Source organism: Ailuropoda melanoleuca, chromosome 17 (genome assembly GCF_002007445.2).
Source record: "Ailuropoda melanoleuca isolate Jingjing chromosome 17, ASM200744v2, whole genome shotgun sequence".
In the NCBI taxonomy this organism is placed as follows: Eukaryota; Metazoa; Chordata; class Mammalia; order Carnivora; family Ursidae; genus Ailuropoda; species Ailuropoda melanoleuca.
The window spans coordinates 300638-322447 of record NC_048234.1 but is presented as its reverse complement, the minus strand read 5'-3'; the positions used below and the strand labels follow the sequence as shown (position 1 = coordinate 322447).

General features: G+C 56.6%; 2 long non-coding RNA genes and 1 pseudogene across 2 annotated transcripts; 2 read left to right on the top strand and 1 right to left on the bottom strand.

The window, feature by feature from the left end:
- Positions 1-1350: 1350 nt before the first annotated feature.
- LOC117796913 lies at positions 1351-11643 on the bottom strand. The gene is made up of 3 exons (XR_004621616.1): positions 11366-11643; positions 5808-5997; positions 1351-3506 (listed from the first exon to the last, which is right to left on the bottom strand). It is a non-coding gene; the product is annotated as an uncharacterized LOC117796913 (long non-coding RNA).
- A 186-nt stretch (positions 11644-11829) lies between these two features.
- On the top strand, positions 11830-16393 carry LOC105241897 (annotated as a pseudogene).
- On the top strand, positions 11912-20869 carry LOC117796912. The gene is made up of 3 exons (XR_004621615.1): positions 11912-11955; positions 17025-17090; positions 18092-20869. It is a non-coding gene; the product is annotated as an uncharacterized LOC117796912 (long non-coding RNA).
- Positions 20870-21810: the final 941 nt, after the last annotated feature.

Sequence of the window (21810 nt, the reverse complement as noted above, 5' to 3'; positions counted from 1 at the left end):
TGGGGTAATGATAGAACGACATGCCCCCTACTTCTGTGGCTGTGTTGTGGTGGTTGTGCCGGAAACAAGATCACGTTTGAGAATGCCCAGGACTTTGCCTGGTATGGAGGAAGTGCTCGGGGTGGCTGTCAGAGTGGGGTTTCCCCGGCACGCGCAGCCGGGACTTTGATCCTTGCCCTGTCCTCAGATGCGTGATAGGCCGAGCTCCGTCCTTGACTAGAGTGTGTGAGTACAGACCCGGAGACTGCACGCAGGTGCACACGTCCTGCCAACGACGCGAGAGCTTTGCACGTCGTGAGCGCGAGACGGAGCCGCTCTCAGTCACCGCGCTCCAGCGTCTGGCCCTCACCACGCCGGCCCAGAACCCCACCCCGCCCCGGCCTTCAGCTTCCGGGAGGGGTCCGGTCGGGCAGGCTGGGCGTCCACTGGAGGGCAGCGTCCAAGTGCAGGCTCTGACCAAGGACATGGGATGTGTCCCCCGGGGGGAGGTTCTGGAGGAGGAGGCCGTGCCCAGAGGCATCGTGGGAACAAAGCCGGGGCCAGCAGCGTGGCACAGTCTTGGAAGTTTGGGTAAGCAGCCTGGGTACCAGTACAGCGCGGCACCAGCCGGACGCGTCCGTCTCTGGGCCTCGGCCTCCCTGTTGGAACACGGGGGTCATGGTGGTGGAGCGACTGGTTAGCTTCCTGGTTGGTGTGCGTGTCTCTCTGTCGGCTGGGCTGCAGACTCCTTGAGGGGTCTAGGGAGCAGACCTGGTCATTTCTCCAGGGGTCACGAGAAGGACACCTTTAGGCCTTCCGTGCGGGAGCCAGGACCCAAAAGTCCCCTTCTCAAGAACAGAAACATTTCCACGCGCACCAACAGGAAACCCTGTTTTCGGTGGCGGGGGAGTACCTCTGGGCCTGATCTGGAGCCCCTCGTCCCAGGAGAGCTGGGTCGCCCCATGCAGCTGCAGACCCTTCAGGTGTAGCAGGCCCTCCCAGCCTCAGCAAGAGCCAGGGCTCTGGGCCACAGCGTCCGCGGGTTCTGCAGATGGAGGCATCACGTGTGCAGAATCACTTTCCTTGCGAAGTCCGTGGGCATCCACCCAAAGGTCTTGCAGGAAGGGCCTCAGGCAAACGCCTGCACACCCGTGTTCACAGCAGCACAATTCTCAACAGCTGAAAGGCAGAAACAGCCCGAACGTCCACCAACCAGCGAATGGATAAGAAAAACATGGCCCAGGACACCTGAGTGACTCAGTCGCTGGGCGTCTGCCTTCGGCTCGGGTCGTGATCCCAGGATCCCGGGAGCGAGGGGATCGAGTCCCGGCATCGGGCTCCCTGTTCTGCGGGAGGCCTGCTTCTCCCTCTCTCTCTGCCACTCCCCCTGCTTGTGTTCCCTCTCTTGCTGTCTCTCTGTCAAAGAAATAAAATCTTTAAAGAAAGGAAAATGTGGCCCATCCATACAGTGGAATAGCATTCAGCCCTAAAAAGGAAGGGCGTTCCGCCCCCGCGGCACTGTGGATGAACGTACAGGACACGCTGAGGGACACACGCCGGCCCAGAGGGCAAGGACTGTGTGCTCCCGCTCCAATGAGGAACCTAGCATGGCCACACGCATAGAGACAGAGAGTGGACGGAGGTGCGGGGGGCCTGGGGGCTGGGGACTGGGGGCTAGGGTTCAATGGGGCAGAGCGTCCGTTCGGGAAGATGGAAGGTCCTGGAGACGGACCGCGGTGCCGGCTGCACGAGGGGAATGTGCTCGGTGCCCTGCACTGAACACTTATGGACGGTGAATATGTACATTTTGTGAGATGTGTATTTTACCACAATTAAAAAGAGTAAATGTGGTGCTCACACTATCACGAAAGGGGCAACGTTCTGGGCTCCAGGTTTCCGGGGACTGGTCGTAAATAATGGTCCCTCCAGACAACCCTTCACATAGCGTTGGTCTGTGTTGACCTCCCGTGGGCTCGGGACGTGGCAGCGAAGGGTCCGACAGAGGGTACAAAGAGCGTGTGCACTATGACCTCGTCAAGGTAAAAATAGCAAAATTAATACAAGAAAACCTTAGCGGTTGGCCGGTCACAATCCGCTGGGCTGTTTGCCCCCATCAACTGGGCTAATACAGCTCATTTGAGATGATCTTGAAGAGACGCCCTTCCAGAGGGGTTCCTGTTAGAGTTGACGTCGGTGTCCCTTTTAATAAACGAAAGTGGTGTCCAGCCTCACAGAACTAGAGAGGACAGAAAATCACCCAGGAATCACCCCCAGAATCTCCAGGCACGTCTGCTCTCAGAGGATCGACCAGTAAGGCTGCGTCGGCCCCAAGCACGGCAGGCCCAGCAACGAGGACACGAAGACATGAGGACACAAACTATCCCCCAGGGTCGGTGGGGAAGCAGGAGGGGTTGGGGTTGGCGAGCCCAGGGGCATACATCACCCCCAAATCTTACGGCTTCAACAGCAAGGTCATGTGTTTGTCATGAGCTCTCACGGTTTCAGGGGGTCTGGAATTCAGGGGCAGTTTGCTGGGCGTCCTGGCTCAGAGTCTCCCGTGCGGCCGCAGTGAGGGGTCAGAAGTCTGCAGGCACGACGGGGTCACCTCTAGGCTGGGTCCCTCACACGGCTGGCAAACCGGCTCCGGCCCTTCGCTGATCTCCGCTGCATGTCTGAGTGTCCAGTGCGGCGGCTGGGGCCCCTCCAAGGGAGCTATCCAACAGGGACCACGCACAAACGTCCGTGCCTTTGTGGGTCCGACTTGGGGCCCGGGCGGGCAGCCACATTCCCCGGAAGAGGGGGTGTGACTGGGGGGCTGGACCAGCTCCTGCTGGGGCCCCCACCACCTCTGGGTCTAGGAGGTGGCAGGTGCCAGAAACTGCCCTAACCCGGAGCTCCTGAAGCTAGCGGGAGGTGTGCGGTAAAGGGAGCTGCTGAACGCCGAGAGCCGCAAGCTGCAAGCTTGGGGTTCCAGCCTGGGGCACCCCTTGCGGAGCGCAGCACGGTTTCAAAAAGGTCCAAGGGCGTCCTTCCCGAAGGAGCGGCCCGGCCCGGCTCAACAGCGACACCCGGTGGCCGCAAGCGGAACCGCAGGCACGAAGGCTCCGGGCGCGCGGGGAGCCCTAACTCGGCCGTCTTGCTCACAGGACCCCAGAGAGCACGGGGGACTACGGGACACGTGTGGTCGCACGCCGCATGGTGGAACCGGCCGCGTGGATGGCATATACACGCACGAACAGTGCGGAAGCATATACCCGAAGGGGTTCACCGTGCCTGTCCCAGGTCAGAGAACTACAGGTGATGGTTTCCCTATTTCTCTTTTTTCTTCCTTTACTGGCCTGTCATTATAACGGCAGATACGACAGCACTTCCCACGTGCTGGGCCGGCAGCCGCCCGTGGACTGGCTGTGATCGTGGAGCGTACCTCTCAGGTGAGGAAGCCGGGAGAAGACTGAGCAGTGGCCCCACCTGGCTGTGTGCTTCTCCTTGCAAATCTACCTGCTTGTCTTCCTGGCATGCACCAAATTCTGTAATAGCATACAAAGAAAGAGAAAGCAGTGACGTGCATGGTGTTTACAATCACACCCAAAAATAACGCAACAGGACAAAACAAGCTGGACATGACTCTCTGTTACAGCTGTGGCAGCTGGCGTCTGGGCGGTGGGGGTCCGGGGCAAAGCTGCACCAGCAAACCCACGACTTCGTGTCTCAGAGGCCCCTCTTGACCTGGGCTCTCTGGACTGCCTAACAATTCTGGATATTCCTCCCTTTGGTTGTTTTTCCAAACGCCACTCAGAGGTCACCTCCTCCAGGAAGCCTACAGGCTTGGCTGAGTGCTTATTTTAATCATAATCCTTACTGCTCATTACTGGGATTTTCTGTGTCTTGCACAGGTCAGCAAGCCTTTAAGGGAGAGGTGATGTGTGAGCCCTTTCGGCCTCACCTGGGGGCCTTGGCCAGAACAGCAAGGCAGACAGAGTGAATGAGTGACTGAACCTTGCTTCTCAGGCCACCAGGCACCCCAGCCTGGGAGTAAGAGCAGGCTCTCCATTTCAGCAAAGGTGTTTCTGTCACTTTAGCCTTTACCAGAAAAATAGCTAGAACTCTCGTTTTTTGAAAGTGTGACCCCACACACTTCTTTTGGGACCTTGCAGAGGGAGTCTGGCTTGTGCACGGGGCTCTGCACACAAGGGCGGCTCTCTGTGGGTGAAGGGTGGGGAGGAGGGGGACCGCCAGAGGGCATAGGGCTTGTTTCAGGGGTAATGAAAATGCTCTACAATCGACCGCGGTCGTGGCTGCACATATCTGCCTATATCAGACACAAAAAACAAAACACAGCAAGAACGCACTTGAATTATACATCTTAAATGAGTGAATTGAACGGCACGTGAATGATATTTCAATGATATTTCAATAAAGTCGTTAAAATGTCAATAATATGATCTCACAGCTTCTGTGGGCCTGGAATTCAGAAGTACTTCTTGCCCACGGCCTCTGTGGGCCTTCTGGTCACCTCTCACCCACCTGAGACTTCGACACCTGCCTCTTTCCACCCTCCTGGCTCCCAGGCCTCAGCACATGTCCAACCATCTCCTGACACCCCCTACTTGGATGTCCGCCGGGCGTCGCAAATGCACTGGGCCCGATCAGGCTTCCTGGTTCCTCCGGGGGAAATCCCCCTCCCTCAGCCTTCTCATGCCTAGTGTGGCACGGTCATCCACGCGGGGCACAGGCGAATCACGCCACGAGTCTCTTCACCCGCACATCCAGTCCTTCAGCAAATCCGACCAACCCGCCTCTCACACACACTGAGTCCATCCTGTTTCCCCTCTCCATCATGACCGGACTAGTCCTGGGCCCCCTCATCTCTCGCCCGCACCCCTGCAGTGGGAAGCTGGCTGGCCCACCACTGCCCTGCTGGGTCCACTGGCGGTGCAGCCCATGATCTTTGTAGAGTCACTCCCTTGCTTAGAACACCTTTTCCCTAGGCCTTCCACCATGGGTGGAGTAAAACCAGACCCCTCTCCCAGCCTCCAGGCCCTTTATCTCATCTTCGACCCTGCTATCTTGGTCTCATATCTTATCATCCTTCGGCTTGCTCACTCTGTTACCGCGACCCTGCTTTCTCCATTCCTCAAAGCTCAACCCCATTTCAGGGACTTCCAGCATCCCCTCCCCCCCGAACGCTGCTCTGAGACCTCCGCACCACAGGCTTCTCCTTATTCAGATACCAGCTTGAAGGTCACCTCCTCCAAGAAGCTCTCCCTGACCACTCCATTTAAGGAAGTCGCCCAGTCACTGTCTGTCCCAGCTCCATAGCACAATCTGACCGTGTTCTTATTGATTTGTTCATGTTTTTCCTCCACTGTCTGTCTTGGTGGCTGCTGTACCCCCAGCACCATGGTGCGTGGCACTCAGGCCGTGTTCATTCACGTTCCAGCAAAGAAAGGAAGGAATCGCTGTGTGGTTTCAGGCGGGTCAGCGCTAGTCTCTGAACCCTCGCTTCGAAATAAAGTCACATGCCTGGATAAGCTCTTTGCGATTAAGGCAAATCGGCGCTGGGGTGGCCGGGGACCACCAGGTGTCGCTAGACACCCAGATGAGACCCACTTTCGCTAAGCGACTTGTTCCGTGGTGGGCCCGAGTCTGTCTACGTAGTCAGCTCACCACTGAGGTCTCCAAGGACTCTTCAATCAGCACACGTTTTCGGGGCGACCCTTAAGTGCGGGTCTCCAGGGACACGGCCAGCCAGGCAAAGGACCCGGGGCTGGACTCTGGGCTGTCTCTGGGCCTCAGTCTTCCCATCTGCCGATCGGTTATAGACTTACCTACAGGTTCTTCTGGCGCAGACCCCTCCCGCGTCGGGGCGGGAGGAAGGAGGAGAGGAAAGGAGAAGGGGATCCCCCCTTCTTCCCTCTGTCTCATGGGGCAGGGCCTTGTCCTTCCCTGGGTGCGTTCCTGGCGCCCACACGGTCCCCGAGAAGCTGCGTCTGACAGGGCACAGCTTTGTCATTATGCCTGTGATGAGGTGGAAGCAATCACAGCCGTCGGAAGTCCTCTCGGGAGAGCTAGGGCCGTCCCGGGGGAGGAGGGGAAATGGAGTCTTCTAAAAACCCAAATGTTAAAACCATTATGAGCTCAGGGCTCCACCAAAACAGACCATCACCCAGACTTGCCAACAGGCCAGAGTTTGCAGAGCCGGGGTTTAGAGGAGACGCTGTAACAGGCCCATTGGGGGTCCCGGAAGAGCGACAGAAGCACCTTAGGGAGAGGCACCGACCTGCCCAAGGCCGTCACGTTCTTCCCTCAGATAAAACACACACAGAAACTGTGCTCGGCAGACTGTGTGTGAGTCCTGGGGGGACCGGTATGGGGTCTGAGGGACGGAGTCAGAGCCGGGGGCACGGGGGGAGGCCTGGGGCTTCAGGCTGGCACATCCCAGGACCCCGAACCTTCAGTAAGAATGAACTTTACCGCACACACTGCAGTGGCCAGAATGTTCTATCCCGCAGCTTACGCTTCTTGCCGGGACCCTCGTCCTGATCCCACTCAGCCCCAGAAGAGAGGGGGGACCCTCTCAGAGGCACGTTTGGACCCAGGGCTAATGAAAGAAGTGGGAGCACAGACTCCAGTCCTTGTCAAACACCCGAGGGCAAGCAGGGGAGAGCTTCCTTCCCACAGACGGGGGACACGCAGGCAGAAGGAAACGAAGATACACACCTTTACATTGAGCTTGGCTTTGTTGAAATAATTCACAAGCCACACAATTTCACCCATTCAATTTTTTTTTAAGATTTTACTTATTTATTTGAGAGAGAGAGAGAGAGAGAGAGCACAAGCTGGGGAGTGGCGGAAGGAGAGGGAGGAGACACCCCACAGAGCAGGGAGCCCGACGCGGGACTCGACCCCAGGACCCTGGGATCATGACCTGAGCCGAAGGCAGATGCTTAACGACTGAGCCACCCAGGCACCCCCTTCACCCATTTTTAAATGGGGTTTTCTTTTTCTTGTTTTACGAGTGCTTTACACATTGTAGATAGAAATCCCTAATCGGGCACGTGACCTGTAGACATTTTCTCCTATTGTCCCGTGAGGGGTCCTTCCGCGCTCCGTCTGTCTGCCTTACGTTTTAAGGGTATGTCATCAGGTAACACACCTCGAGAACTGTTGCATCTCGTAGGTCAATCCTATAGTCATGAGGTGGGCCCCCTTGTTTTCCCTCACAAATATTTTCTGACTTAAATAACATTTTGTTGGCTACGTATGGAGACACACCAGCTCTCTTCTGGCTGGTATTTTCTAGTTACTCTCACCCTTCCAAACCCTTGCTTTAGGCGTGTCTCTGGTAAACAGCATGAATCTTGACTCTTTAAATCCAATCTGACCCGCACTCTGGCCAAGTTGGTGCCCTCACAATCACGGTGACTCAGGCTAGTCCGAGGTGCCAGCCCTCGGCCCCGTGCTGGGCAGGAGGAGGAGAGAGAAGCTGCCATTTATCAGCTGTCAGCTTTGCGCCGGCCTGTGCTTGCTGACCGCTCCCCCGTGCCAGCGTAAATACCAGGACTCCTGTTTCACAGAGAGAGGGAGCAAGGCTCTGCTCGGTTAAATCATCCAAAGTCACATGGCTAGTGAGGGGTAGAGTTGGGGCTCTCCCCAGGCTCCAGACCCCATCCCCACTACCTGCAGGGGCAGCCAGGACCCCCCCGGAGTGGGCAGAAGTCCAGCTGGACCTGGGAGGTCCGACCGTGATAGAGAAGGAGACAGGCTTCCAGGCAAAGGGAAGAGTCACAACCGGGTGCCAAGATGCCTCAAGGTCAAAAGGGTGGTGCCCTGTTCCACCGAACCCAGCCCACCCACAGGTACAGAAGGGACTGTTCCCCACCCTACCCCCCGCATTTCTCCTGTCCCTGACACGTGCAGTAAGGTCAGGCTGAGCTCTTCCAAATAAATCTGGGAACTAAGATGGTCCTGTTCCCGTTCCACTGGCGTGCAGGGGGAGGTGTTTAACACCCCACTGGAGCGTTTGTCAATTGCTGTGGTATGAATACTCCCACCATGCCAAACTATCATCACCAAACATACAAGTTGGGAAGATTCGCACCCGATCCGCTCCCACGAGCCGGGAGCCACCAACTCCAGCCCACCACCCTGTTCACCACCACCCCCGGAGAAGTGTGCCAAACGGAGGTGGGCAGGGCTACTGGAGGCCATGCCTTCCCAGTGGGGTACAGATAGTTCATGCCCCTCGTCTTCACCCTCCTCCTCCAGGAACACCCTTCAGGTAGGGGTGTGTCAGGGTTAGGGAGATTGAGGCTTAGAGAGAACTTGGCCAGTGAGTGCAGCCAATGCTCCTGTGAGTGTTCATGTGCACCTGTGGTGTCTGCGCAGCCCCTGTCCACGTGCAGCTGCATGCCTCCACAGCCCCCGTCCACGTGCACCTGTGGTGTCTGCGCAGCCCCTGTCCACGTGCACCTACGATGCCTCCACAGCCCCCGTCCACGTGCACCTGTGGTGTCTGCACAGCCCCCGTCCACGTGCACCTACGATGCCTCCACAGCCCCCGTCCACGTGCACCTATGGTGTCTGCGCAGCCCCCATCCACAGCCCCCGTCCACGTGCACCTGTGGTGTCTGCGCAGCCCCCGTCCACGTGCACCTGTGGTGTCTGCGCAGCCCCGTCCACGTGCACCTGCATGCCTCCACAGCCCCCGTCCACGTGCACCTGTGGTGTCTGCGCAGCCCCTGTCCACGTGCACCTGTGGTGTCTGCGCAGCCCCTGTCCACGTGCACCTATGGTGTCTGCGCAGCCCCTGTCCACGTGCACCTGCATGCCTCCACAGCCCCCGTCCACGTGCACCTGCGGTGCCTGTGCAGCCCCCGTCCACGTGCACTTGTGGTGTCTGCGCAGCCCCTGTCCACGTGCACCTGCATGCCTCCACAGCCCCCGTCCACGTGCACCTGCGATGCCTCCACAGCCCCCGTCCACGTGCACCTTGGTGTCTGCGCAGCCCCCGTCCACGTGAACCTGCATGCACCCACAGCCCCTGTCCACGTGCACCTGTGGTGTCTGCACAGCCCCCGTCCACGTGCACCTGCGATGCCTGCACAGCCCCACTGGTGTCTGTCCGTGCGTGTGCACACTGACCTGGGCCTGGATGTGCACGAACACGCCCGTGTTTGGGGCTGTTCTTGAGGTTGAAGGGGAACATAGACCTGTAAGCGGTGACATTTTTAATGTGATGCTTTAAAAAAAATACCCATGTGTTAATTATTTCCACAATTGTGTCCTAGACTGTTGATTACAAACAGATTCTCTCAGGGTGCCCAGGGGTCTCAGTCGGTGAGGGGTCTGCCTTTGGCTCAGGTCATGATCCCAGGGTCCTGGGGTCGAGCCCCACATCGGGCTCCCTGCTTGGCGGGGAGCCTGCTTCTCCCTCTGCCATTCTCCCTGCTTGTGTTCCTTCTCTCGCTCTCTCTCTTTCTCTGCCAAATAAATGGATAAAATCTTTAAAACAAACAATCAAACAAACAAACAGCTTCTGTCTGCCCCAGGTCTTCTGAGCCCCTTCCTGTCTCTGTCGCCATGAGCATGGGAACTTTGTCCAGCGTAGGTCACCCATATGGCCCGAGACAAACCTAGAAACCCACTGGGGGGGGGTGCTGCGTCAGGTGACGGTCAGTGGGATACAGCTGAATCCTCAGGTGGGTGGGAATCACAGTCAAGAAGGGCAGCCAGTGGGAGGAAGCCAGAGGCGGGGAGCAGGCTGTCAGCAGGAGGTGGGTAAGGTCAGGGCAGAGCGTTCAGGTTCGAGGCAGAGCCAGAGCTTCAGGAAGAGGCTGCTGGAGAGCAGTGGAATGACCCTGCACCCCTGCGCCTGCACACACCCTTAGCGCCAATGCACAGAGGCCTGCGGGAGGCGGTGGACAGACACATGTCTGAGTCAACCCAAGGGACCAGTGCCGGCCAGCTACCAGCTGACTCCATCACTCAAAACAAATGGCATTTTCTTGGCTCCAAATATCTTTGCTGGTGGGCAGAGTCCCAGAGAGAGGCTTGATGCTAGCTGGCCAGGGAGAGACTGAGTTTGCAGAAACGGACGTGGGGCTGCTGTGCCTCCTGGTGTCTCCAAAAGCAGGCCAGTCTCTCGGCTCACCTTGTCCCCACGACTCCCTCCTCCCTCCTCCCTCCCCTTCCCCACCCCTGCCCTTTCCCTGCTAAGCTCACCATATCCATTACTGGCCAAAGTTCTCCCAGAGGGTTGCTTGCCACTAGGCTCCTGCGTGTAACTGTGAGCGTTCGTGGGCACCCGCAGCGTGTGGACACTCGTGTGTGCCTGGATGTGTACGAACACACCTGGGTGCACCTACACCTGAATGCCGCTTTCCTGGCGTTATTTTGCCGGTATTCCGTGTATCACCTACACTGCGTGTTAAAACCACAGCCACTTACAACTGAAAAGTCCTTTGGAAGGCATCTTGTTCAATCCTAAGGGTGCTTCTCAGAGGGTCATTCTTATATTTGGGTGGGAACAATTCTTCCTTGATGGGACCAAGTCCCAACCCACTGCATTCGTGTCCCTGGCCCCAAAAGTCTAGCAGGCACAAAACGTTAGCGGCACCCCATGTCACTGCGGCAACGAGAGATGTCTCACGGAGGTGAGGACTGCAGGCTTTGTCCATGGCTGGGTTTTCTCCTGAGGCCACTCGCCTCATCCACAATCAACACCTGAGGGAAAGCCCCCCTCACCAGTCCCAGTTCCTCCCGGGTGGGACCCCAAGCGCTGACCCCATAGCCCTCCCAGGAGGCCGGCTCTGGAGGCAGGAACTGCCGTGTGCTGGGCGCCACAAACCAGAGATGCAGGCGTGTCTGGGAGGCAGGTGGGGTTCTCGCAGACTCAAGGGGCTCACCCGAGAAGAGAGGAAGCCTGACCAGCGAGAAAACTGCGGAAGGAAAGTGCAAGAGTTCTGAGCTTGGCCAGGCGGCAGTTCTCAGATACAGGACATGTGCCCAGGTGCTGAAAGCTTGCCTTTCCGGCCTACTGCTCCTCCACCCCGTGAGGGGAGCCCTGCGGCCAGCGGCTGGCGGGGGGGTGCTGTTAGTGTGGGGTGGTGAGGGCGCGGGTGGGGTGGGGTGCCCGGGGGGCTGGGGGTGCATGCTGCACACGTCCCCTGTGGCCCCATGCAGGCTGTTGCCTTGGGGGCTGCCGAGGGGTGCAGGTGCGGGTGCTGGAGTGTGCAAGGGCAGATGTTCCCGACGTGGTGTGCTGGTCTCAGCAGCCCCTCCTCCCCGCCCTGCCCAGCAGTCCCGTGTCCCCATGGCCTCCGGGCACCTCTTACAGACGAGCCCCTGAGGGCCCTGTCTCACTGCAAACCGTCCCACGCCTCACCTGGGGTAGAACTTTGCTCCTGAAGCATGTCCTGACGCTTCTGTAACTGGCATTCCTGATAGAGGGACCTGGGCGGTGTTAAGCAGGCTTTGTGCCTCTGGAAGTTGCAACCATGATAAGTCTAACCTTCCTTCCGGCAAACAGGCTAACGACGCTCACCCAGGTTTTTAAAATCCAGCCTGACCATGACTGTCTCATTTTTTTTCCATATTAAGAATTTCTGCTCAGACGACATCCTTCGACGGACTCTTTCCAAAGCATCTCCCTTTGCAGCAGCTTTGAACTAAAACTGTAACCTGTGGTCATTCCAGTGTTCTCATGAACCCTCCCGCAGGGCACTGAGAGGGCAGAGCTGGGTAGACAGAAGGCAAAGGTACCAAACACAGATCGTGCGGGAGGCGGCGTGGCTTCGTTTGCCCGTCTACAGCTGTTCAGTAAGGTTTCCTGGTTGCTGGTGGCCTGAAGTCACCCCCGCCCCACCCCCCGCTGCCCACGGCACGTTAAAAGGAGAAGCAAAACTCAAAACTCAACGACTTAGCAGCCTCCGCCAACTGCAGATGAGACCTTGAGGTAAAGGATCTGAAAATAAGGTTCGATTTACTTAAGTCTCGTTTTGACAGGATTTCTCAGGCCTTCCCCCGCGTCCCTAACGCGGTGTGAAGCGTCGCCCTGCCCGCTGGGGGACTGCCCACTGGGGTGACCCAGGTGCAGCCGTGCCCCACCCTCTGCCGATGGTTGGGAGCCTACACCCCAGGAGCGTGAAAGGGGGTAGGGGCAGGGAGGGGCAGGCCTGGGTCTCTACCCTGGGAGTGTGGATGGAGGGCGGGGGTGTGGGTCTCTACCCCTGCAGCAGGGATGGGGGAGGGGGTGCAGGTCTCGACCCCGGAGCTCAGAGCTGGGACTGGGGAGGGGGCTGCCCAGGGGTCCTGCGGGCCACGTTCCCCCACCGTCTCCCTGGTTATTCTGAGTGAGTGCAGACACCTTCCTTCACTGTGGGGGCCTGCGTGAGGGACCGGGTTCACAACCAGCGGGGCTGGCTCTCCAATCACCTCGCACACCCCCGAGCCCCCTCCTGTCTGTTCTGCGCTGGGCTGCAGACCATTCACCTTCGCCTCCTGCCTCAGTGGCAGTTGGAACCCCGGCCTTGAGGCCGCAGTCCGAGTGGGTGCTTGCCAGGAACTCGGATTTGGGACCGGATGGGCACGGGCGGGTATTCCGCCAGAAAAGGGCATGAAGGCCCCTTCGGAGTGCGGTCCCGGGGTGGTGGTTCCTCTAAAGGACCAGTCCTGCACGCGGTCAGGCAGCAGGGCCGTCTCACCCGGCACGGTTGCCTGAGTTGGCACATTTCAGAAAAGGACACCCCATTAAATCTGAATTTCAGATAAGCAACTTTTAAAAGAGTATAACTGCGTCCCATGCGATGTTTGGGATATACTTATACCAAAGAAGTATTCATTCTCTGAAATGGAAATTGACCTGTCAACCCCAACAGAGAGACTAAGGTGCTTGTCGCGTGTGCTGCTTTGTTTGGGGTTGGGGACCGTGGGGGAGGGGGCCGGCCGAGAGGAACATGGGCCAAAGTCAGAGAAGGGTTTAGAACACAGAGACCTGGAAAGGGCAATGGCCTCCAGGTCTGGTTGGCCACCTTCTGCTCTCAGGCCAGCAGCAAACACACCCTAGAAACCTGATTGGAGCCTGAGGTCGGTGGACCCCGGTCTCCCTGTCACCCCCATCTCCCATTTCCAATCCGCTCCTCCTCCCCCAGCTCCAGCTGGTCTGGCCACCAGGCCACACTTCCCTGAGCCAGAGGGACGGGAGGAGTGCCACGGAAGGAGCGAGACCAAGGTGGTTAGGCAGGAGTAAAGCTAGCTCTGTGTTGGCCGTTCTCCAGGAAACCAGCAGCAGGACACACCCCAGAGATGATTTAACCTGCATGGCCAGACCGGCCGAGTTAACCATCCCTCCATTGGCCATGTGACCGCTCCAGTCCTGTGGCCACTAGGAGGACGTTCACCCCACCAACATTCCCTCATCTTCTCCGTCCATCCCACAAGCAAGCTCCAGCTCACTGGTCTTCCGCCCTCACTCTCTCCCGTGACTGCCTCTCTTCTGCCTCCGTCTCCCCCATCAGTCCTGCACAGCCACCTCCGATCTCAGACTCGGCGTCCCCAGGCCCCAGCGCTTGGCTCACTTGAACTGCAGTGGCATCCTCCCCACCCCACATCTACCCCATCTACCCCAGCTCTATGTCCCATAAAAGCAGGTCTCATCTCGCCACTCCCCTGCTGCAAATCCCTCCTTTGCATCTGAGGCCAAGTCCCAGCCCTCGGGGACAGAAAAGCAGGACAAACCAGGGTGCCTGAATAAAGCCTCTTCAGTCACCCAGGAGAAACTTACTCATCCCAGGTGAGGGGGCGGGGAAGCTCGCTCCCGGGAGGGTGGAGAGGGCCAGGCTGCTTGGCCACTTCACATCGCTTTGGGGGAAAGGGGATGGGGGAGCACAGTGGTGCAGTCTGGGGTGGGGGCCAGACCCCAGTCCGTGTACACACTGTCCTCTGCATTTCTGTCTTAGATGCTCTGCCTCATTCATAATATAGGAAATGCACATTAAAACTACAAGGTACCATTTTCACCTGTCAGGTTGGCAAAACAAAAAACCACAAAAGTGAACTCGGGCCAGCCCAAGTGTCTGAAAACAGGCAGCCCCACACATTGCTAGTAGGGAAGTTACGGGGGCAGGCCCTTTGGAGGGCAAATGGTGATAGTGATCAAAAATTAAATCAACCAACTCTGTCCAGTTCCAATTCCAAATTCCAGAAATTTACCCCACAGGGATACAGGTGTGCAACAACATATGCTGTATGCCCCAGGTCTTCACGGAACCATTGTTCTCAAGTTCGGATCCTGAAGAGGAGGCTAGCTGAATAAATTGTGCTCCAGTCGTACAAGTAAACATTATGTATTATTAAAAAGAACGAGGCGGGGAGATACCAAAATGAAATGATAGAATCAAGGTTTGTTACGTGCAAAACCAATACACAGAGCAATGGGTACAACACACAAATTTTGTGCTGTATTTCTTTTTCTAGATCTTATTTATGTATTTATTACAGAGAGAGAGAGGAAGAGAGCACACGTGGGTGGTGAGGAGGGGCAGAGGGAGATGGGGAAGCAGACTCCCCGCTGAGCCGGGGCCCGAGGACGTGGACCCTGAGATCGGGAGCTGAGCTAAAGGCAGACGCTTCGCTTACTGAGCCATCCCGGTGCCCCCAGAGTTTGCACTTTAAAAAAAGTAACTGGCAGTGCCTCCTGGGTCAGCGTAGCCATGGCGGCCCAAGTCCTTTCTGCTTGTGTCCACCAGCTGCCTGTGGCCTCGAGCAGTTGCCCTGGGTCCCCATGCTGGCCGCTCGGGGTCACCCCGTCATGCCCCGCGGGGGCAGGATGAAGCCTGGGGCTCCGTGGCCAGCCTCGGCCCTCCCGCAGTCTCCAGGCACACAGTGGTACCGCCAGGATAGTGATGCAGCCTATTTGACATTAGAGGGAATCATGACTGTGTTCTTTATGTCCTGAAACCCTATGACAAGACTGACCCAGAAAAGCGCTCAGTAACTTCCCACTTTATGAAAGACCTGGGCTTAGACAGTTTAGACCAAGCAGAGATGGTCACGGCTGTGGAGGACGAGTCTGGGTTCGAAATTGGTGAGACACAGGCAGAGAAGTGAATGTGTCCACAAGAAATCGTGGATCACATTGTAGATAAGAAGGACGTATATGAATAAAATACCAGACACCCTTTTTCACTGAGAGAAGAGTCGGAAGATGATGGCGAGTGTCTGGCGGTGAGAACGCGTTCTGGCATTATGACAGCTTTTGACAGTCACTCTGTTTCGACTTGTATTTAAATTATCTGTTTTTCCCTTTGAAAATAAATCTATAAAACCAAAAAAATACATACATAAATTTTAAAAATTTAAAAAGGAACTGTCCGAGTTGGTCAAACAAAGTAACTGTTTGCTATGCATCAAACATCCCCGGAGGGTTGAGTAAGAAACAGCCCGTGTCCTTGGGGGGTGCCGAGAGAGCAATGGGAAAGAGTTACTTCTCTGTGCCTTTTGAATTTTGTGAAATACTATCAAATCAGCTGAAATAGTAGAATTTCATATTTCATGTAAGTGTGTCATGTTCGTGTGCGGAGTTCACTTTTCGATCGCAGCGCTCGGTGGCGGAAGGTGATGAGTGTGTAAAATAGGGGGTAGGCCCGTCTCCTCCAGACCTCAGGTTCCCATCCGTACCGCAGGCATTTGGGACCAGAAGATGAATCCCGCAGTATTCCTAAATCTGACAGCTGAGCAACCGAGTCAGGACTGGGGGACGGGACAAAACAGCCTTGAGGAGACCCAGATGCAGCACCTGTCACCCGAGGGACAGGGCACTCCCCTGTCTCCTGAGCAGGTGACCAACTGCATTCCTGGCCACTCCCTGCAGATGTCCGCTCCCCAGGGCTGGGCAGCGTCTGCCCTCCTGCCACCTCTCTGCCCACCTGCCTCTCCCAAGAGGCCCTGGGCCGGTCCGGGGGTGGAGCTAAAGACAGCAGCCCAACGGGTTCTGTGGGGCAGAGGGAAGGTGCTTACTTCCCCTTTGAGGTCCTGGCCTCCCTCTGGCTCCTTCCCTGAAGGATTAGGCTCTGCCTCCTTCACAGGTCGGCCCTGGGCCTACTTCTCCCTCAGCCACTCAAAGGGGGCAGCTCTCCCGACCCACCCAGATCCTTCCTTTAACAGACAGAGGATGTCTGTGCAGGAAGCTGGGAGGCCTGAGGTGCTCGGTGCAGGGAGCCTCCCTGGGAGGCAAGGGGAAGAAACCTGAGCTTCAGAGCAGCTCGCAGGCCCCACATCCCTCCAAAGGCCCCTGCCAAGGCTGGCCCTGGGCTTTGCTTCTCCTTTATTGATGGTAACCAGAGGGAGACAACAATAAAAATTGGAGGAGTCAAAGCCAGACATGTTTCCTGCCCGCATTCTCTCTCCTTTCTGCCTGGTTTTAGAATCAGAGGACCTGTGTTTCTGTCCTGGGTCAGCCCTGGCTCCCTGACAAAGGCACTCTCCAGGGACTTGGGTGGGCTGCACACTCTCAGGTGCCCCGGAGGTTTCTGATGCAGGTGAGTCTGCTCCCAGAAGCCAGGGGTCTCAAGGGAGCAAGGAGGCAGCTGGGAAGTTGTCTCGGCATATAGAGTGTGGGTTTTCAAGAGATACTGGGTGACTACAACATTACCCAGGTCCACCATAAACCCTCTTCGGGAGAAATGATTATCAGTTTACAGTTGAGGAAACTGGAGTCTCGAAGAAACTGAACCGCTTAACCTGTGGTTAGCCAGCTGAGCCTCCCCCTGGAGCTGTGACTTCCTGTGCCCACGGCGTGAGCCAGGGCAGGTGAGAGGGAAGGAGAAAGCCGTGACCCCTCTCGCCAGCCCCTGACCCATTCCGACCCTGTCCTCCCCCCTCGCCAGCCCCTGACCCATTCCGACCATGTCCTCCCCCCTCACCAGCCCCTGTCCCATTCTGACCCTGCCCTCCCCCCTCACTGGCCCCTGTCCCATTCCGATACTGCCCACCCCCCTCGCCGGCCTCTGTCCCATTCTGACACTGCCCTCTCTCTGACCCAGCAGGAAAACCCTGAGCTGTCAGAGGCAGGCGAGTCCACAGTGCAAAGTCAGCCCCAGAAGTTATGAGAGGTGAGTCACAGTTCTCTGTCCTGCGACAATGGGACCATCACAGCTTCCTTTTAATCAAAGTGGAACAAGAAAATAAAGAAAATCAGCCTGTATGCCTCCTGGTGGAAGTCCCCAATACCACATACGAAGAGGTCTCAGAACAAACTCGAACCCCAACCCCATCAAATCTCTAGACATGACCACCACTTTAGGGAACACAGAGGGAACGGGAGATCGTGTGAAATGACACCATGGTGACGTGATCGGTGAGATCCAGACCTCAGGAAGTTGCATAGGGAACAAATGACCCCATTTCTTCAACAAATAAATTGCAAGGAGGGCAGCCTATCGACTAAAGAAGACTTGAGAGACATGTAACCCGTCAAAGAGACAGACCTTACGTAGAGTTAAATTCAGCAAGCCGTAAGCTAATAGTTTACAGTTCTATTTTATTTTTTAAAGACTTTATTTATTCATTTGACAGAGAGAGAGAGCACAAGCAGGGGGAGCGGCAGGCAGAGGCAGAGGGAGAAGCAGGCTCCCCGTTGAGCAGGGAGCCCGACGTGGGGCTCGATCCCAGGACCCTGAGATTGTGACCTGAGCCAAAGGCAGATGCTTCACTGACGGAGCCCCCAGGCGTCCCAGTAGCCTATGGTTTTAAATACCAACAATGAAAAACTAAAACTAGTAGTGATGATAGCGAGAGAGTTGGGGATATTTGAACACTGACAATATCTGGTGATGTTAAGGAACTATAATTTTTAGATGCGATGATGTTATACTTATGCTTATAAAAAAGAGTCCTTGTGTTTTGGAGATATTGAAGACTACCGGTGAAATAAGGTATTTGGGTTTTGCCTCTAAGGTAATTTGAGGTGGAGAGGGGAGAGGTAGCTGGGATACAGATGAAATAAATGTTGGCTCTGAGCTGATAGCTGCCAAACCTGCTGACGGGCACGTAGGGGCTCATGATTCTGTTCTGTTTACCTTTGCATATGTTCGGGATTTTCCACCGTAAGAAGGTGTAAGCCAGCAATGAACTTTGTGGTGTGGACAACGGAACCCCCACCTGTGTCCGCTCAATCCTCACCCCCAACTTTGGACGTGAAACCCTGTGTCTGCCTGAAAGAGTCAAAACAAAGTGAAAGAAGTCATAAGGTGTGCCCCAAACTTGACCTGTCGTCCCCTTGCCTCCCACGAGCTTCGCGAAGAGGGAGGAAAAAAGGCTTCAGGGTTTGCCGCGAGGCTGGATTATTTTATGGGGTTTGTAAGAGAGAGACTGTTTCTGATAGTGAGTATGAGTCGGATGTCCAAGGGGCTTTGCTGATGCTTGGCGACATGCCCCGTCCTCGTTTGGATTTGTCCACGAGCAGACCGGAGATGAAGATATGAGCACGAGAGGTTTCTTCTTCGGGCATTGCAGGAACACCTGCAAAGGAACGGGGGCAGAAAGCAAGGATGAGCAGAAGCCTGGAAAAAGAGCGTCAGGCAGGTGACCTCTGCGGGCAGCGGGGCTCGGTTCTGCGGCCTCTGGCGCTGGCGCAGAACGTGCCCCCGGGAGTTTTCCCACCTGCCGCGCTGGCCAAGCCGACTCCCGCCAGAGGAAGCTCCCTGATGGGAGATGCAGGGGTGGCGATGCGGGCCTCACCCTGCAAGCCCACGGTGGCTTGGAGTGTCCGCTGCCCTTCCTTTTGGAAGAATTACTGTTCGCGCTCTGGTCACGTAATCATGTCAACAGGCAACAGCCACAGTGTAGCTCCCCCAGGTAGCCAGGCGCGACGATGCCTTTCTCGGAGGGCGGGGTCTTCGCACGTGGAGTGTCCGCGGGCCTCTGGCAGAGGTGACCGGCCTGCGCTTGCTGCTACCAGATGCCGCCCGCGGCCCAGAGCCTGCACTGTGCGGGGCGCCCGCTCCGGACCAGTCCCGCGGCGGAGCTGAAGGCCAAATTGCCGATCCAGCTTTTAGGCCTGGTTTTCTTTGGGACTGATAGCCTCTTAAGAAGGAATTTAGGTCCCAGGTTAGGGCAGTGCTGATGGCCTCTCACCTCTCATCACCTGGAGTCCTGGCCTCATTTGCACGCACTGAATGAATGTGCAAGAAGTAAGTGAATGAATGAATGAATGAACGTGGCTGTCTGAAAGGCTACGAGAAGGTTTAACTGCGTCCGGAACATACGTTCTGGGATCGTATGTTCCGAACTGCGTGGGATCATCAATGTATCCGCCTCCTCGGATCCCCTGGACGTAAATGATTTGTGAAGTGGGCTCTGTTGTCTAGAAATGCTAAGCCCCACATCTACAGCCCTCAGGTTTGAACGTTGAGGAAGCCAACTCCCAGCTCTTCCTAGTCAACAAACTGTGCGTTTCCTTTATTCGTGTGTGTGTGTGTGTGTGTGTGTGTGTGTGTGTGTTTGCCGCTGTAAAGAACGGGCCTTGGGATTCCAGAGAAGGGTTGATTTTGTGTCCGTTTTGTGTCTGGGCCGAGGCATCGGGAAGCTCACACCAGAGACAACCCTGTGCTGGGCATTCAGGGTCTGTGCCCAGCCCCGTGAGGTTTCCACCTGTGTTTCACACGTAATCCACACAGTAATCCCGGGAGCTAGCGTTCCCTTTCCTGAGAAGAGAAGACGCAGTTGGCAGGCCGGGAGGAAGGGGGTCAGCATTCCGCGGCCGGCCTCTGGCCTCAGCACAAGTGGGGCTTCTCAGCAGCCAGGGCTCGGCCTGCGCTGCTCAGACAGAAGCCCGGAGCCCCAGGGGACACCGCTGTGCTGGGGGCGGGGATGAGCGGCATCCCGCTCCTTGGGCTTCTGTGGTCTGTGCTGACTCCAGGACTCCAGGTGATTTCTCTAGTTCGCATGGGACGGACGTTCCTGCTCACTGCAGTGTCCACAGCACGTCTGTGGACCTGGCAGGTGGTATCAAATGCCGGTACCCTGAGCCACGGCCCCCGGCTTCAGTGCCTCGCCCTCCCCCGGCCAGAGCCAGCCCCCAGCCCTCTGTGACCCCCGGCTTCCGTCATCTGCTCCCAGAGCCGGTCGTTGAGGCAGAAGCTACGCTTTCCTGCCACGTCCCCCACCGCAGGCGCATCGCCCAGGGCCCACGTGTGCTGTTGGGCTGCGAACATGTCCAGGAACCACCAGGCAATCGGACAAAGGAAGCTTCGGTCAAGAATTCATACTGGGAGACTTACCGAGGGAGGAACATTTTCCCCATTCACGCATTCATTCATGCAACTCGTGTTTGAGGGGCGAGAACCGGGCGTTGTTCCGGGCCTCGGGGTACGCGATGAACAGTAGGGGCACGTGTCTGTGCCCGTGGAGCCTTCACTCTTTCTTGTGGTCAACATCCCCAAATGACCGTCAGTTGTAAATAACAGCACTTCTTGTAACACACTTAAACAGAAGAGGACTTCACTGAAAATATTTGGTAGCTTGCTGGATGTCTGGCACGGCCAGCTGGTCATGCTGGGAGGCCCCCGATCGGCACGGGGTCTGCTTTCACATAGTGGCCACTGGCCGCATGAATCCCCGAACCGCGGCCAGGCTGAACTGAGGCGTACTTCAGGCAGTCAATACACACTGAATTTCAAAGATTCACCGTAAAAAAGAATACAAACGATCTCACGGGTACTTTTTAATATTGATTACGTGTCGAAATAACATTTAGGATATGTGGGGTCACATCAAATATGCTATTAAAATGATCTCACCTTTTAAATATTTTTTAAGGGTGGCTATTAAACAAGTGAAAATAGTTTCTGTGGCTCGCTCTACATTTCTGTTGGACAGCACTTCTCTAGAATTGGGGAGACGATGCCCGTCACGGAGCTGGGATGCTCACAGGCAGGAGGGGGTCCCCTCCACCACTAGACCTCCATCTGGACGGCAGCTCTGGCCCTACTGCCTCTGAGAGCCTTACCAGCCCTGCCATCAAAGGGGATCCTGCGAGTCCAATGGCCTCCTAGCTCTGTCTCCTGAGTTCAGGTCTGGTGGGTGGTCAGGTCCAACCTTCGGGCCCTGGCTGCAAAGGAGGTCAGGCAGGCAAGTCCCAGCATCTGCCTTTGGGAGGTGGGAAATCCCCCACATAGAAGTGGGTTCAGAAGATGCGGAGGGCTACCCAGGAAACAAATCCCATTACATGCACCAATAGCTTTCTGCAGCAGAGCTCACAGCACGCAGATCACGGGGTTGTGAAGTCTCCAGTCACAGGACGTGCTCACACAGTAAGAGAACCCGGTCGGGGGGCACCTGGGAGGCTCGGTCGAGAGCACTGAGGTCTTGATCAGCTCAGGTTTGCGGTCTCAGGGTCGTGAGTTTGAGCCCCGCGTTGGGCTCCATGCTGGGCATGGAGCCTACTTTAAATTAGATCGATCGATCGATAGACAGAACCTGGTCTGAAGTTCCCCATCAACCTGGAAGAACACTACCGACAAAACGGCCTCTTCTGATACGGAGGCTGTGTGTGTCTGCGGTAACAGGGGTGTCTGGTGAGTCACGCCCGTGTGTGGGCGGCCGTCGGTCTGTCACATTGGCCCCCGTCATTCCAGCTCCTCCTCTTCTCCGTGTCTCCATCTGGGCAAGTGAGCACTGAGGAGGAAAGCCTCACATCGTGGCGCACGGGCACCGCCACACAAGTATCCGACATCACCCTGGCTCCCAGGCCGCCTGGCCATCCAGCCTCCTTGCTTCCCCGGCCAGCTGTCCCTACTGTTCTCTAGGTCTTCAACTACCGCCACCGCCATC